At 39.9% G+C, this 18,851-nt stretch overlaps 1 protein-coding gene across 6 annotated transcripts in view; it reads left to right on the top strand.

The window, feature by feature from the left end:
• Positions 1-18,851, top strand: part of RBMS3 (RNA binding motif single stranded interacting protein 3) — a gene marked incomplete at its 3' end in the record, with an annotated part of 699,823 nt that overhangs the window by 19,423 nt on the left and 661,549 nt on the right. The window lies entirely within an intron of this gene.

Below are 18,851 nucleotides of genomic sequence, written 5' to 3' on the forward strand. Positions count from 1 at the left end.
GTAAGTCCTTCGAGGTCAGAAAAGAAAAACGTGAACTATTGTTTAATCTTTGTGGAGGGAGTAGGTTTATACGATTCATTCCAAAGGCATAAACTATAAATGAAAAGAATGATAGACTTAAAATTCTTTATTTTTAATGCAATTCCCACATTATGACTACAGACATACTTATGCATCTTCATCTAGCACAACCCTACCATAATTTAAAGTAAAAAGCAAGTAAACAGTCTTATAAAGAAGGTTTGCAGTATAATATTACTAAGGTTGAATACTCTGGGTATAAAACAGACTCCTACTATTCAGTAGGACAAAAATGAAAACACTCCAATAATAAAAGGGAGAAAAATTCACAAATGAAAAAAATAGAAATAGCTAACAAGCACTCAAAAGTATGTCACTAATAATCGAAGAAATGGTGACTAAAATAACAGATATTATTTTCACCGGCTAGATTTTTTAGAAGTTAAACATTTCTTAGCAGCCAGAGTACATTGAATTATAGGGAGGCAGTGGCTTCCAACACACTGTTCATACTCAGGGGAATATTGACACATAGGTACCTTTTGGATCTCAGTTTGAAAGAATGTATCAAAAGCTTTCAGAATGTACATGCCTTGTTATACAGCAAGTTCAATTCTAGAAATACCTGCTAAGGGATAAAAGTATGGGTGTATAAAGGTGCTTATTGCGGCACTGTATTTAATAGAGAAGATTGTAAGCAATCTAAATGTCCATATATATGGTGTAGATTAAATAAATGCTGTTATATCTTTACAAAAAAACACTTATGCAGCCATGAAATCTATGCATATGGATATATTGACCAGGGAAAATGACATATTGTTAGGTTTTAAAAATAAGGTATAAGACAGTGATATAATATGATTCCAAACCTATTTTTAAAATCCTGTATGTCTGTGTGTGCATGTTTATGCTTGTCCTGTGTTCACCTGTTCCTAAAAAAACATAGGAATGATTTTGTCTGGGTTTTTGGATGACATATTTTTTTAAGGCTTTTGAGTATGAGTTGATGATCACTCAAACAATTAACACTGGAAATTAAGTTGTTTCCAAAAAAAAATGATGACAAGTTAAGAGGGAGCCACACAGTTAGTAGAGGGAAGCGCTTACAAATTGTTTCTCTGGGAGGGAAGAAACATTCATAAAAGGAGTATTTTGGATTGATTACTAGTATGTTGCAAGATGTAATGGCGTAGAAGGGTAACATTTAGGATATCAAGCTAAACCTGGGTGAGCATGGACAGGAAAGCACGAAATATCAGGGACTGGAAAAAGAGCAGTGTGGTAGGTGACACGGAAGCTGGAGAAAGGGGCTGAGAATGATCTGAAAATAGACTATGATCCAGTTTGAAATGTAACTTCAGGGTGACAGTGGGACTCCCAGATTAAGATGTGCTGTAGGCAAGGAGGAAGAGCTGAGCATGAAGTGAATCCAATGGCAAACACAGATTTAGGTGTCACCTACACGGAGGTGGCATTTGATGTGGTAAGTGTGAGTGAGCTAACCGGAAGTGAGGACAAAGCTGAGATTGTAGAGGGGATACTAAACAGAGTTCATGCTCCTTCCTCCCTACCTGTGCCCCACATGTACTTCTGGTTTAAGGTCATCTTCAGTATGGCAAAGCTCTTGCAAAGGTTAAGAAAAGAATTCGTTACTAGCAAGAGTATTTAAGTGATAAACCTCAGAGAGTTTAGAAAACGGGGCTAGCAGAAACTCAACCTATCTTAAAGTCTGAAATCGTCTTTTCCAGGTTTTAATTTTATCTTTACATGCAGTTGTCCTTGGCCATTCACTTCCTGTTTTGTTGCAGTGATTGTTTTGTGTGGACCTATTTTTGAAAAGTTTTATTTAGAGAGCATGAGATAGTTGGCGATGTTTCGTTTGTTTGCGGGCTTGCTTAAATGATTAGTTTTAATTTATTTGTTTATTTTATTTGTTTGACTGACCAACTGATTATTTTGTGGGATTTCTTTCTCAAGTTGTACTTTAGGGTACTGGTTCTCAAACTTTAGCATACATAAATAATCCTCTGGTGGATCTTCCTTCCTCCCTCTCTCCCTCCCTTCCTTCCTTCCTTCCTTCCATCCTTCCTTCTCAATAGGTTTGGGGTAGGGCCTAAGAAATATTTCTCATGATCTCCTAAGCGAAGCTGATGCTGCTAGCCTGCAGACCACACATTGAATAACACTGTTCTAGGAAACATGATTTTGAAGCCCACTTTCACTTTCACTTACCATCCTTTCACAAAGAACCAACCAACTACATCACCAAATAGTCTGTTGAAATGTATTGACGGTGGCACTTCCTGATTATTATAATGTACTCTATAGCCACTTATCCAGATTTAAACTTGCCTGTAATTTAAGTAATTAAAATTATTTTTGTGGTTTACCTCTCCTGACCCTGGTACCTTCATACATTCATGATACGATTGGAAAGAGACTTCAAGGGAAACACAGTGAGTTATCCCCAGGATCTTGGCAAAAAGAAAGACTAGTTTGCCTTCTGATAGTTAAAATTAACTGACTTTGCCAGTACATATGGAAAAGCAATATTTATGCAAGAATGTATGAAAATCTAGTTTAATCAATGATTTATTAAAGCTATCTAGAGAAAAAACTATGTTACAGAAAGGACTGACAGTTGAACACATGTGTGGTGCCCTGTCCAAGGGGAAGGAACTTTGAATCCTGAAATCCAAGCATTCTTGCCAATACAGAAGGGGTCTCTGCTATGTGACTCAACCTGGTCTGGGGAAAAACATCACTTTTGCCTGTTTATTTCTCTGTGTTTTTGTTTAAATATATTTATTTTTATTATTTATTTTATTTTTGGCTGCATTGGGTCTTTGTTGCTGCACACGGGCTTCCTCTAGTTGCGGCAAGTGGAGGCTACTCTTTGTTGTGGTGCGCAGGCTTCTCATTGTTGTGGCTTCTCTTGTTGTGGAGCATGGGCTTAGTTGCTCCGTGGCATTATTTCTCTGTTTTTAAACTGCATTTTATTAGCAAGCTTCAGCATATGTGAATATGCTGATCATAATGTGTGTGTTATCTATGATAAATTGGCCTTCTGGTTTATACATTGGTCTCATGTGAGTTGAGTTAGGTTGCATCTGTCCCCAGGATTCTGATCATCTCAGTGTGTGCTGAAAAAGTCCAGTTCCTAAATCTGCAAGGCTGGGGAACAACCATGATCCACCATAAATTCACCAAGACAGCAAAATGCTGGGTCCTATGAACAGCCAACAGCCAGGCCTAAATGGACACTCCTCTGCTTTTCTGAGCACTTTACCTGCAGTGCATTTGTTCATTCACTAGGAAACAGAACTAGAGAATTTTATAAAACTGAAAGGAACTTTGAAGTCATTAGGGCTAGCCCTTTCATTGTAAAGTTGAGACTATAACCTTCCACTGGAGTCCGATTATCTCTTGAACCTGCCAGTTGACAGGATCCAAAAGCTAGGTTCACTGTCAAAATATTCCACTGCCTGTGGTGTGTTTCTCCTTTGTGGTGTCTTAGTCTGAAGTGTGGTGCTTGGCATCGGGTTCCGGTGCTAAAGTCAGAGTGAGAATCGATCAAACCTTAACCTCGAGGCCCCTTCCTTAATTTAATTTAAGAAGCACATATTTGCATTAGAAAACCTGTCTGTTTTGCTTACCTTTGAAAGTGAACTTCACTTTCACTGAATTTCTCTTTTTAACCTTTGTAGCACAGGATGACACTTCTTTATAAAAACCTCAAAGAATAAATCCTAGTGATGTGAATATATTCTTAAAAACGTGCCAGAGGGAAAATATACATCAGAGTTCCAAATAAGGCTGAATGGATCGTGGGCCTATTGTACTAGATCCATACATTTGAAACTATACTTTCAAATATGCAATAGTTGATAGAGGGGAATAGAGTAATTTTTTTTTCTTTTCATAGAGAACTCCATATATGTTTGCTTTTATGTTCTGTCATAATGGGGAAAAGTGATCATAAACACTTGATTCTAATCATTTACTATCATTTTTGGGTTTCAGTTTTTTTCCTCTCTGTAATTGGAATCAAGGATTAGGAATAATGTTTGCAACTTGCCCAGTATGTGGTTCTTTGTATGTATTTGAGTAATGGTAGTTATTCTTAAGGAATATTTTAATTCAAACTGGTATTTAGAATGGGTGGTAAGACTCCAAACAAAGGCACTGAGAGAATGTCTGGACTCACCACCCCTTAGTGCTTTCTCTGCCTTCCTCAGCTTCTTAGAGTTGGATCCACTGAGATCATAACCCTGCAGACAAAGCCTAACCCAATCTTGGCTCATGTAAGAGGGCTATCATAGCTCTCACCTCACCACTTGGAGGATCCTGGGAATAAATTGCCCACCCAAGTATGGGATGTGGTAACCTGACCACAGTACTGCCAATGCCTGGCACTTTTGCATAAGACCACCTCTGGGTAGCATGCAGAGCCATGCTTCTCCCTCACCCCCACCTCACTAACTGTTCAGTTATTCTGCAGGACCTTCCTGTCCTGATGGTGCACCATGCAGTTTCATGGGGAGGTTCTGGATCCCCAGCAAGATTCAGATCCATCCTCTTCTTCCTTACGGAAATCTAATCTTTTGCTGCATCCCCGGGACCTGAGCCCTCCCTTATGTCACTTCCCAAATTCCCAGATATGGCTCTTTACTGACTTGACTGCCTTCCTGGTTTCCCCACCATCCTAATAAACATCCACAGTGACTGCTTCTGGAAACACCCTCTGAGTTTTCCCTTTAGAAACCGCCCTTATGACCAACCGCCCACCTGGCCCCTGCCCACCTCTATGAACTCATCGCCTACCCCTCTCTCCCTCACCCTTTCCTATTCCAGCCACAATGGCCTTCTTTCTGTTACTCCAACACACCGAGACCTTGGCAAGAGCTGTCCCCTTTGCCTCAGTTCCTCCCTTACTCTGCCCAATCTGAACAGGAATGGTTTCTTCTTGCTGGTCAGATCCTAGCTTAAACCACCCAGTTTAAAAGCATCCCCCAGTCAAGCTCCATTGCTTCACCATATTTTCATTCCCTGCAACACACAGAGCTCTTACCGTTACTGGATATTTTTCTTATTTTTTTTTCTTCTTTGTTTACTATCTGCCTTTCCTATTAAAATGTAACCTCTGCAAGAACAGAGATCTAGTCTCTCTTGTTCTCTGCTGTATCCCCAGAGCCCAGAACAAGGGTTGGCACATAGTACGTGCTCAATAAACATTAGCTGAGTGAGTAACCGGCTGCCGGTCAGGTTTCTTTCTGTATCTGGCTCTGTTTTCCCAGTGCCTGTGCTAGATTATAGGCCAAGATCATGCTTCCTTTGTCCGATAACAATAATGAACCTACGTACCTCAGATACATTGGCCAGCTTCACCATCGCATCCCTCTCAGCTAGAAAGTTACAGATAATTGATAGCGGTGCCTGCCACCTCCTTGGGACCCTCCTAGTTTTCCAGGAGGCTCCACCAGCTGCCCAGAGCATAAAATCAAAGCAGCATGTCCTCTCTGATTCTTCAAGTTGTTTCTGAATTTCCATTCTACCAGAATTGGATTGATGGTACCTACAGTGGATTATCCACATTCCTTTTAACTAAACTGGCTTTTCAGAGGAAATTGTTTAGGGAAAGTTTGCTCTTCTTTTTAAAAACACCTGAAGGTACTTAGCAAAAGATAAAATGCAGAGATGCAGAGTTTGGGTCCCATTAGAACTCAGTGGTCAGAGTGGTCCAAAGGAAGCAAGAACCTCACCAGATCAGGGGGGTGTTCACCAGCTGGTCTAAAAACACATGAGGGAGCAATAGCACACACGTGTGTGCACACTGCATGCCAGTGTGTTGTTTGACACTTCTTTCCTCTTCTCTATGCTGAAATCTGCATGCTGGGAACATTGGATTTCGCTAGCCCAGCACCCATTCTTCCTTGTTTTTATAATTGTACCCCAATTTCTTGTTGGGAAACTAATCTATTGGATATAGTTTTGGTTAAATCACTTATCATGGGGCAAGGCATCTGGACATAAGGAAGACTCTTGACCAAATCTAAGAAAGCAGATGTTCTTTCCTTAGAAGATGTGTCTTGATTTGTCCATGTTGACTTTAGCTAACTGTCCATCAGCTTCTTCAGCTTAGATTCCCACAGCTTCTCTGGTTCCTGTCTCAGATGCTTGCTTTTTTTTTTTTTTTAATTTTTTTAATTAATTTATTTTATTTTATTTTTTGCTGCGTTGGGTCTTCATTGTTGTGTGCTGACTTTCTCTAGTTGCAGCAAGCAGGGGCTACTCTTTGTTGCGGTGCGCAGGCTTCTCATTGCAGTGGCTTCTCTTGTTGCAGAGTGCGGGGTCTAGGTGTGCGGGCTTCAGTAGTTGTGGCTCGTGGGCTCTAGAGTGCAGGCTCAGTAGTTGTGGCACATGGGCTTAGTTGTTCATGTGGGATCTTCCTGGACCAGGGATTGAACCTGTGTCCCCTGCACTGGCAGGCAGATTCTTATCCACTGCGCCACCAGGGAAGCCCCAGATGCTTGCTTTTTTAGGTTTGCTTTTGCTCTAGTCAGTCAGATGTTTCTGCTTTGACAATAAGAATCATTCACTGTTACCTGCAACCATGGAACCCTAACTCATACAGAGTAACTATTTAATAAATGTCGACTAATAATACGACAAAGAATTGATATTTCATATTATGGGGAAATAGAGCAGAACCGCAGATTTATCCCTCCCTTCCTTGTGATGTGAATGTTTATATAAGGAAGAAGCAGTCATTACTTCCAAAGAATGCAGTGTCTCCCTTACCAGAAAGGTCCTTTCAGTTGGTCAATTTGGGGTTCTATCTGCTTGACTTTGCTGCACTGTCTCCTTTGTTTGGAGTCTTCCTTAGGCCTTCCTGCCCCAGCTTCATCTTCTAAGTCCCACTCACATCCTGCCTCCTAGGATAAAAATGAATCTCCTTTTCCCTTCCCCTTCTTTCTTCCCCCTGCCCTTCACTGAGTCTTGTTGGCTTTATAGCAGGTACAGTACATAACCACGGGCCTTGTGTCTTGCTGCTAGACAAAAAGCCATATATTAACTTAATCGTTAAATAAGGAAAACACACAATTAAGAGGAAACTCATCTTTTAAAAATATATTCACCGCTACATGTGGTGACCTTGTTTAAAATAGCTGCTATTTCTGCTGCCACTATTTCCATTTCATTCGTCAAACTCCGGAAGCCTGAGAGCATCCTCTCCTCTCTCTCTGACTCTACTCCCCTCCGCAAATGTCTCCACCTGCATTCGTGTCCTTTCCATGACTGGTCACAGAGCTAATTGATGCATTGTGCTTTATCTAAAGAAGTCGTAAGTGGAGGATTGCAGGAAGGTCGAGCTGTCTCCAGTGTCAACATTTTTGCATTGCTTATAAGCAGTTATGCAAGTGTGTTAGTCGTATTTTGAGTAATTCATTTACAGCTGCGGCTGCAATAAATAGGCATGTGATTCTCTACTTATAAAGTAGCTCACAGCCCCTTCCCATGCTAGCTTGGCTAGAAGTGGTGGTCTATATTGGGAGAAGGGTTTTCTGGAGGTCAGGATTGTGCTGGAAATGAACAGGGAAACCCAGAAGGATTGGGGTGACTCATCACTGCACTGTATGTGTTTCCTGGGATGGTGATGCTGTTCAGTGCAAAGGTGAAGCCTGAGCAGAACAAATGAGATGCCTCCGGTAGAGCACTGAACACATAGATGGTGTCTGTCTTTGGGGGTGAAATTTTAGGAGAACATTAAGGGGAGCAGGCCACCTACAGGGTAGAAGAATAAGTGAATTAATAAATCATTAAATGTATAAATAGGTAAATTATATGGATCAAGAAAATTACAACTCATATTTTGCTTTTGAGTTAGATTTACTGAAAATATACCAGATTCTTCACTGCTTTAAAAATGTAAGCCTATATATAGGAAACCCAAGTTTTTGTGTAATAACATTTTTGTAGACCAGTAAAGTAGTATAAAACTTTATATAAAACTCTTTTTTAACAGTTGTGGGATGGCATGCTCTGGCAATTGAAATAATAGATAAAACTGATAAATGCAGAGTTCCACTACTTACTAGCTTGTCAGGAGATTTGGAGAAGTCTTTGAATTCACAGTACCTTGATTTCACCTGTGAGGTTAGGGACAATTCCATTCTACACATATTTACTCAGCACCTGCCATCTCCCAGGTACTCTGCTTGGTTGAAAGAGTTGGCTCATTAGAGGAGACAGACAGAATTTCATATTGCATTTCCAGAGTCTGTCATGGAAAGCACTCTGTCAACACTGAATGAATAAGGGGGATTAAATTACTAAATAAGATCTCAGTCTATAATTTGGGAAGGGATTTAAGACAGGAGCATATTGCCTAGTATGGGATATAGAATGGGTTCAGTCCTACAGTAGGTACAGAAACCTGCCAGGGCCAGAGTTTATGATTATGTCAATCCAGAACCATTGGTGAAAACATCATGGAGGATGTGTTATTTGAGATGCGTTTTGAAGAATGCCTAGACTCCTGTGGCAGTGTCTGTAGGGCTGGCATTGTTGGAGGTCTAGAGTTGGAAAGGATGCACTTGAGAGGAATAGAGGATAGTGGTGGAAAACAGGGAGAAAAAAACTGGAAAAGAAAGTTTGGTCAGAAATCAGGAAGACCTTGAACATTACGGTAAGGATTCTATATGTTCTCATGAAGATCATGAGCTGTAGTCTTGTTTTCAGTGTGGGATGATATTATCAGACAACAATCGTTGTGAACAGTTACTCTATAATTGATTAGGATGGAGATGCTAAAGAGAGCTTGGAGGCAAGAGGTCAGGTTGGATGTTATCAAATTTACCCAGGTAACAGATTATGAACTTCTGGCTTCAGAAAGTTCTGTTGAAAGTGAAGAATTGTCGAGGGAGTGTTGGCAGACATTCGGTTCGAGGAATGGGGGTAAGGGGTAGAGAGGTTTCAAAGGTGAATCTAATGCTTTATGCTGGGGTGACCCTGAAGATGGGACATTCTCACCAGAGGAGGAGGCTTAGGAGGAAGAGAAAGTCCTGGGAAGGTGACAGTGAGCTGAGTTTTGGACATGCGAGCATGGAAGTGTTTGTCGGTTTGTCGGCTACCTGGAGCTGCCTCCAAGTCTGTTAGAAATTTGTACAGAGAAAAGAAAAAAAATGTACTGAAGCTTATAATAAAGATCTGGAATAAAGATTCAGATTTAATAAAATTAAGAATAATACCAGCAACAGCTAACACTTTTTCAAGAGTTTTGTGTTGTATTGTATTGACTCATTAAATCCCTACGACAACCTATGAGGTAGGCACCAGAGTTATCATTTCACTGATATTTGGGAGTCATCAGCAGAGCTTTTAGAGCAAACAAGATTACAATGGAAATAGAAAAACAATTCAAGGGCAGAATCCTAGGGAATATTAAGGAGCTAGTCAGTGAAGGAGCAAGAATTGGTCAGAGACATAGAGAAAAGACTTGTAGTTGCCAAGGAGGGTGGTGGTGGGGAGGAATGGATTGGGAGTTTGGGATGAGCAGATGCAAACTATTATATATAGGATGGATAAACAACATGGTCCTACTGTATAGCACAGGGAACTATATTAAATATCCTGTGATAAACCATAATAGAAAATAATTTTTAAAAGAATATATATATATGTGTAACTGAATCACTTTGCTATACAGCAGAAATTAACACAACATTGTAAATCAACTGTACTTCAATAAAATAAATTTAAAAAAAGAATTGGTCAGAGAGATTCAAGAAACATAATTGAGTATTATGATAGCAAAGGGAAGAGGAAATTTCTTAACAAGAAAAGTATTTAGTTAGTTCATGTATTGTAAAGAGTTTAAGGTATGATTATCCCTCTGTATCTGAGGGATATAGGTTCCAGTACACCTCACCCCTTCCCCGCTGGGCGGTGGATACTTGGGATGCTCAAGGTTCTTACAATTGGTCCTCTGTATCTGCAGCTTCCACATCTGAGGGTTCAACCAACCATGGATGCAATATTTTTTCTTAATGTCTTCCACCCAAGCCTTGATTGAATACGGAGAGCCGACTATATTTGAAGACAGAAAATAGTGCGTTGCATTTAGTAATTTGAGGTCATTGTTGACTTTTGGGAAAATAGTTTCAGCTGGAGGGCAGGTGAAGAAGGCTTTGAAAACTTAGTGGGAGGCATTAGTGTAGTCCATGCTTTCTAGAAGTTTGAGACTGAAAATTGGGAGATAGGCAAACCCTAAACTGGAATCATGTAATTAATGGAAGGTGTTTTTGAAATCAAGAAGCTTGAGAGTATTTGTGGTTTCAGTGAAGGGAGGAGGTGGCCGTGAGGGATTGGAGGTGAGAGGAGGTAGGTAAGAGATGCCATTAAACACACATCCTGAATCCAGGGGGCAGATAATGAACAGATCAGGGGTACCAGTGGGACAGCTGGCCTTAGAAACCTAATCTATAATCACTTCTTCCTCCAAGAAAGGAGGAAAGAAAGGGTAGATGAGGACAGAGATAAATTTTGCGTTGGGACAAAGTAGAAATAGATCATGTCTGAAAACTTTAATCTCAGAAAAGTAGGTCATCTTCTGTGAGAGAGCCAGGAGGGCCTGGGAGAGGTCATATCTGCAGAGGCAAAGGCAAATTTTTCTTCCTAGTAGAACTTCTTGCTTTACAGTTCCAATAATTGAGGAATTTTCAAACAGAGGAAACTATTACTAAGTGTACAAGAAACATGTGTAGTGGAATTGGATGCTTTCCATTGGAATTCTTAAAAATACTTGAATCCAAGAATTTAGGCTTCTGTATTTTTTTAAAAGCCTTTATTTTTAGTGAAATCCTCAAGACCACGATTGAGAGGCTTAGAAACCATATTTGTGTGTGAACAAGTTTTTTTTTTGTTTTGAATTTTATTTATTTTTTATACAGCAGGTTCTTATTAGTTATCCATTTTATACATATTAGTGTATATATGTCAATCCCAATCCTTCAATTCATCCCACCACCACCACCAACAACAACCCCGCCTCCACCGCTCTCCCCGCTTGGTGTCTGTACGTTTGTTTTCTACATCTATGTTTCAATTTCTGTCCTGCAAACTGGTTCATCTGTACTATTTTTCTAGGTTCCACATATATGCGTTAATATACGATATTTATTTTTCTTTTTCTGACTTACTTCACTCTGTATGACAGTCTATAAATTCATCCATGTCCCTACAAATGACCCGATTTCGTTCCCGTTTATGGCTGAGTAATTTTCCATTGTATATATGTACCACATCTTCTTTATCCATTCATCTGTTGATGGGCATTTAGGTAGCTTCCATGACCTGGCTATTGTAAATAGAGCTGCAGTGAACATTGGGGTGCGTGTGTCTTTTTGAATAATGGTTTTCTCTGGGTATATGCCCAGTAGTGGGACTGCTGGGTCATATGGTAATTCTATTTTTAGTTTTTTAAGGAACCTCCATACTGTTCTCCATAGTGGCTGTATCAATTTACATTCCCAGCAACAGTGCAAGAAGGTTCCCTTTTCTCAACACCCTCTCCAGCATTTGCTGTTTGTAGATTTTCTGATGATGCCCATTCTCACTGGTGTGAGGTGATACCTCATTGTAGTTTTGATTTGCATTTCTCTAATAATTAATGATGTAGAGCAGCTTTTCATACAGCTTTTCTGTATGTCTTCTTTGGAGAAATGTCTATTTAGGCCTTCTGCCCATTTTTGGATTGGGTTTTTTTTTTTTTAATATTGAGCTGCATGAACTGTTTATATATTTAGGAGATTAATCCTTTGTCTGTTGATTCATTTGCAAATATTTTCTCCCATTCTGAGGGTTGTCTGTAGTTTCCTTTGCTTTGCAAAAGCTTTTAAGTTTCATCAGGTCCCATTTTTTTAATTTTTGTTTTTATTTCCATTACTCTAGGAGGTGGATCGAAAAGGATCTTGCTATGATTTATGTCAAAGAGTGTTCTTCCTATGTTTTTCTCTGAGGGTTTTATACTGTCTGGTCCTTCATTTAGGTCTCTAATATATTTTGAGTTTATTTTTGTGTATGGTGTTAGGGAGTGTTCTAATTTCATCCTTTTACATGTAGCTGTCCAGTTTTCCCAGCACCACTTATTGAAGAGACTGTCTTTTCTCTATTGTATATCCTTGCCTCCTTTGTCACAGGTTAGTTGACCATAGGTGTGTGGGTTTAACTCTGGGCTTTCTATCCTGTTCCATTGATCTATATTTCTGGTTTTGTGCCAGTACCATACTGTCTTGATTACTGTAGCTTTGTAGTATAGTCTGAAGTCTGGGAGCCTGGTTCCTCCACCTCCGTTTTTCTTTCTCAAGATTGCTTTGGCTGTTCGGGGTCTTTTGTGTTTCCATACGAATTGTGAAATTTTTTGTTCTAGTTCTGTGAAAAATGCCATTCGTAGTTTCATAGGGATTGCATTGAATTGGGAGATTGCTTTGGGTAGTATAGTCATTTTCACAATGTTGATTCTTCCAATCCAAGAACATGGTATACCTCTCCATCTGTTTGTATCATCTTTAATTTCTTTCATCAGTGTCTTATAGTTTTCTGCCTACAGGTCTTTTGTCTCCCTAGGTAGGTGTATTCCTAGGTATTTTATTCTGTTTGTTGCAGTGGTAAATGGGAATGTTTCCTTAATTTCCCTTTCAGATTATTCATCATTAGTGTATAGGAATTCAAGAGATTTCTGTGCATTAATTTTGTATCCTGCAACTTTACCAAATTCATTGATTAGCTCTAGGAGTTTTCAGGTGGCATCTTTAGGATTCTCTATGTATAGTATCATGTCATCTGCAAACAGTGGCAATTTAACTTCTTCTTTTCCAATTTGTATTCTTTTATTTCTTTTCCTTCTCTGATTGCTGTGGCTAGGACTTCTAAAACTATGTTGAATAATAGTGGTGAGAGTGGACATCTTTATCTTGTTCCTGATCTTAGAGGAAATGCTTTCAGTTTTTCACCATTGAGAATGATGTTTGCTGTGGGTTTGTCGTATATGGCCTTTATTATTTGAGGTAGGTTCCCTCTATGCCCACTTTCTGGAGCATGTTTATCATAAATAGGTGTTGAATTTTGTCAAAAGTTTTTTCTGCATCTACTGAGATGATCATATGGTTTTTATTCTTCAATTTGTTAATATGATGTATCACATTCATTGATTTGCGTATATTGAGGAATCCTTGCATCCCTGGGATAAGTCCCACTTGATCATGGTGTATGATCCTTTTAATGTGTTGTTGGATTCTGTTTGCTTTTATTTTGTTGAGGATTTTTGCATCTATATTCATCAGTGATATTGGTCTGTAATTTTCTTTTTTTGGTAGTATCTTTGTCTGGTTTTGGTGTCAGGGTGATGGTGGCCTCATAGAATGAGGTGTCAGGGTGATGGTGGCCTCATAGTTTCTTCCTCTGCAGTTTTTTGGAAGAGTTTGAGAAGGATGGATGTTAACTCTTCTCTAAATGTTTGATAGAATTCACGTGTGAAGCCATCTGGTCCTGGACTTTTGTTGTTGGAAGCTTTTTAATCACAGTTTCAATTTCATTACTTGTGATTGGTCTGTTCATATTTTCTGTTTCTTCTTGGTTCAGTCTTGGAAGGTCATACCTTTCTCAGAATTTGTCCATTTCTTCCACGTTGTCCATTTTATTGGCATAGAGATGCTTATAGTAGTCTCTTAGGATACTTGGTATTTCTGCAGTGTCTGTTGTAACTTCTTTTTCATTTCTAATTTTATTGATTTGAGTCCTCTCCCTCTTTCTCTTGATGAGTCTGGCTAATGGTTTATCAATTTTGTTTATCTTCTCAAAGAAACAGCTTTTACTTTTTTTTTTTTTTTAAATGCGTTACGTGGGCCTCTCACTGCTGTGGCCTTTCCCGTTGCGGAGCACAGGCTCCAGACGCACAGGCTCAGCATCTATGGCTCACAGGCCCAGCCACTCCGCGGCATGTGGGATCTTCCCGGACTGGGGCACGAACCTGTGTCCCCTGCATCGGCAGGTGGACTCTCAACCACTGCGTCACCAGGGAAGCCCCAGCTTTTACTTTTATTGATCTTTGGTATTATTTTCTTTGTTTCTATTTCATTTATTTCTGCTCTGATCTTTATGGTTTCTTTCCTTCTACTCACTTTGGGTTTTGTTTGTTCTTCCTTCTCTAGTTCCTTCAGGTGTAAGGTTAGGTTGTTTGTTTGAGATGTTTGTTGTTTCTTGAGGTAAGATTTTATTGCTATAAACTTGCCTCCTAGAACTGCTTTTGTTGCATGCATCCCATACGTTTTGGATCATCGTGTTTTCATTGTCATTTGTCTCTAGGTATTTTCTTATCTCCTCTTTGATTTCTTAATTGATCTCTTGGTTATTTAGTAATGTATTGTTTATCCTCCATGTGTTTGTGTTTTTTATATTTTTTCCCCTGTAATTGATCTCTAATCTCATAGCGTTGTGGTCAGAAAAGATGCTTGATATGATTTCAATTGTCTTAAATTTACTGAGGCTTGATTTGTGACCCAAGATGTGATCTATACTGGAGAATGTTCCATGTGCACTTGAGAAGAAAGTGTAATCTGCTGTTTTTGGATGGAATGTCCTATTAATATTAATTAAACCTATCTGGTCTATTGTGTCATTTAAAGCTTGTGTTTCCTTATTCATTTTCTGTTTGGATGATCTGTCCATTGGTGTAAGTGAGCTGTTAAAATCTCCCACTATTATTTTGTTACTGTCGATTTCCTATTTTAGAGCTGTTAGCAGTTGCCTTATGTATTGAGGTGCTCCTATGTTGGGTGCATATATATTTATAATTGTTAAATCTTCTTCTTGGATTGATCCCTTGATCATTATGTAGTGTCCTTCCTTGTCTCTTGTAACATTCTTTATTTTAAAGTCTATTTTATCTGATATGAATATTGCTACTGCAGCTTTCTTTTGATTTCCATTTGCATGGAATATCTTTTTCCATCCCCTCACTTTCAGTCTGTATGTGTCCCTAGGTCTGAAGTTGGTCTCTTGTAGACAGCATATAATGGGTCTTGTTTTTGTATCCATTCAGTGAGCCTGTGTCTTTTGGCTGAAGTATTTAATCCATTCACGTTTAAGGTAATTATCGATATGTAAGTTCCTATTACCATTTTCTTAATTGTTTTTGGTTTGTTTTTGTAGGTCCTTTTCTTCTCTTGTGTTTCCCACTTAGAGAAGTCCCTTTAGCATTTGTTGTAGAGCTGCACACTGCAATGAAGAGCTCGTTTGGTGGTGCTGCATCCTCTTAGCTTTTGCTTGTCTGTAAAGCTTTTGATTTCTCCATCTAATCTGAAAGAGATCCTTGCCGGGAACAGTAATCTTGGTTTTAGGTTCTTCCTTTTCATATCACTTTAAACATATCGTGCTACTACCTTCTGGCTTGTGGAGCTTCTGCTGAGAAATCAGCTGTTAACCTTATGGGAGTTCCCTTATATGTTATTTGTCGTTTTTCCCTTGCTGCTTTCAATAATTTTTCTTTGTCTTTAATTTTTACCAGTTTGATTGCTATGTGTCTTGGTGTGTTTCTCCTTGGGTTTATCCTGTTTGGGACTCTCTGCACTTCTTGGACTGAGGTGGCTATTTCCTTTCCCATGTTAGGGAAGTTTTTGACTCTAATCTCTTCAAATATTTTCTCCAGTCCTTTCTGTCTCTCTTCTCCTTCTGGGACCCCTATAATGCGATTGTTGTTGCATTTAATGTTGTCCCAGAGGTGTCTTAGGCTGTCTTCATTTCTTTTCACTCTTTTTTCTGTATTCTGTTCTGCAGCAGTGAATTCCAGCATTCTGTCTTCCAGGTCACTTATCCGTTCTTCTGCCTCAGTTATTCTGCTATTGATTCCTTCTAGTGTATTTTTCATTTCGGTTATTGTATTGTTCATCTCTGTTTGTTTTTCTTTAATTCTTCTAGGACTTTGTTAAACATTTCTTGCATCTTCTCGATCTTTGCCTCCATTCTATTTCTGAGGTCCTGGATCATCTTCACTATCAGTATTCTGAATTCTTTTCCTGGAAGGTTGCCTATCTCCACTTCATTTAGTTATTTTTCTGGGGTTTTATCTTGTTCCTTCATCTGGTACATAGCCATCTGCCTTTTCATCTTGTCTATCTTTCTGTGAATGTGGTTTTTGTGCCACAGGCTGCAGGATTCTAGTTCTTCTTGCTTCTGCTATCTGCCCTCTGGTGGATGAGACTATCTAAGAGGCTTGAGCAAGTTTCCTGATGGGAGCAACTGGTGGTGGGTAGAGCTGGCTGTTGCTCTGGTAGGCAGAGGTCAGTAAAACTTTAATCCACTTGTCTGCTGATGGGTGGTTCTGGGTTCCCCCCGTGTTGGTTGTTTGGCCTGAGGCGACCCAACACTGGAGCCTACCTGGGCTGTTTGGTGGTGCTAATAGCGGACTTGGGAGGGCTCACGCCAAGGATTACTTCCCAGAACTTCTGCTGCCAGTGTCCTTGTCCTCATGGTGAGACACAGCCACCCTCCGCCTCTGCAGGAGACCCTCCAACACTAGCAGGTAGGTCTGGTTCTATCTTCTATGGGGTCACTGCTTCTTCCCCTGGGTCCTGATGCACACACTACTTTGTGTGTGCCCTCCAAGAGTGGAGTCTCTGTTTCCCCCAGGCCTGTCAAAGTCCTGCAATCAAATCCTGCTAGCCTTCAAAGTCTGATTCTCTAGGAATTCTTCCTCTGGTTGCCAGACCCCCAGGTTGGGAAGCCTGATGTGGCACTCAGAACCTTCACTCCAGTAGGTGGACTTCTGTGGTGTAAGTGTTCTCCAGTTTGTGAGTCACCCACCCAGCAGTTATGGGATTTGGTTTTATTGTGATTGCACCCCTGCTACCATCTCATTGTGGCTTCTCTTTTGTCTTTGGATGTGGGGTATCTTTTTTGGTGAGTTCCAGTGTCTTTCTGTTGATGATTGTTCAGCAGTTAGTTGTGATTCTGGTGCTCTCGCAAGAGGGAGTGAGAGCACGTCCTTCTACTCCACCATCTTGAGCCAATCTCCTGCACATGTTAATATTAAGATTCGTTTTGGGGACTTCCCTGGTTGTGCAGTGGTTAAGAATCCACCTGCCAATGCAGGGGGCATGGGTTCGAGCCGTGGTCCGGGAAGATCCCACATGCAGCAGAGCAGCTAAGCCCGTGTGCCTCAAGTACTGAGCCTGTGCTCTAGAGCCCATAAGCCACAACTACTGAGCCCTTGTGCCTGAAGCCCACACACCTAGAGCCCATGCTCTGCAACAAGAGAAGCCACTGCAAGGAGAATTCTGCACACTGCAATGAAGAGTAGCCCTCGCTCACCACAACTAGAGAAAGCCTGCATGCAGCAACAAAGACCCAACACAGCCAAAAATAAATAAATAAAATAAATTTATTTTTAAAAAAAGATTCGTTTTTTTGTTTGTTTTGTAGGAAGGCTTTTCTCTTCCTGGGGAAATGAAACAAAGGAAAGTCACAGGACCCATCTCCTCCAGCCCCATCTTCTCTCATTGCTATTAGGCTAAAGCTGGAGGGAAAAATCCCTCAAAGTAGACTCCTTGTGGTGACTTTATGCGATGAAAATTTACTATCATGTGGCATTTTGAGAAGCAGCATCTGGCATATTTGCTCATGTTCATGGCTCTGATGGTCATGTGTTATTCTGTTTGTTTTATATAAACTAGTGTTTTATCTCCACTGAGTTTTTCTGTTATTAAATAAGAGTGAAGCAAAGCAAAACAATATATAAAACCTTTTACTTTGCATTATGCAACTCTCAGTGAGTCCAAATCCATGTCTGATGTTATATATCAACGGTGCCCCTGTGTTAGTACACCGGAGTGCTGCCTTTTCTGTGGTCCACGCCATAGGCACTTTTCAATCCTATCCCTGATTCTGTAGGTTAAGAAGGCTGCCAAGTGTGGTCCTGGTTGATAAACAGAGCTAATAAGCAAAACTAGACATTATCTGTTATGTGCAAACAGACTCGAGCTGCGTTTCTTTGTTGGGTTCTCTTATTATCTTTAGAGAGCCTGGCCTGTTCTCTAATATGGCTCTCCTCTTAATTGAAATTGAGATCGCCAATCAATCCGGGTTGGAAGAATGTAATAACAGTTTCTGTAGACTACTTTATGCTCCATAGCCAGGCCTCAAGAAGGAAGGACACAGGTAGGATGGAAAATTGGGCTGACAGGTCATGGAAGCAACCTAAATGCCCATCGACCGACTAATGGATAAAGAAGATGTGGTGCATATATACAGTGGAACATTACTCAGCCATAAAAAGGAACGAAATTGGATCATTTGTAGAGATGTGATTGAATCTAGAGACTGTTATACTGAGTGCAGTAAGTCAGAAAGAGAAAAACAAATATCGTATGTTAACACATACATGTGGAATCTAGAAAAATGATACAAATGATACTTGCCAGTTTGCAAGGCAGAAATAGAGACACAGATGTAGAGAACAAATATATGGACACCAAGGAGGGAAAGTGGTGGTGGGGGGATGAACTAGGAGATTGGGTTTGACATATATACACTAATATGTATAAAATAGATAACGAATAAGAAACTACTGTATAAAAAATAAATTTTAAAAAGTTTAAAATAAAAAGAAAATCGGGCTGAAGTCTGAGTGTGATGGGCACTGGCTGCCAGATTGATTGAGGAATAGGTACTTGTTACTCTGAATGTGTCTCTCGTATCACGATATACAAACCATCAAAGGAAGCTGGTATTGAGCCAGAAGATTTGTGAAGCCAGGGAATAAATATGGAATA

This window comes from Grampus griseus (genome assembly GCF_964374135.1).
Source record: "Grampus griseus genome assembly, chromosome: 10".
Classification (NCBI taxonomy): domain Eukaryota; kingdom Metazoa; phylum Chordata; class Mammalia; order Artiodactyla; family Delphinidae; genus Grampus; species Grampus griseus.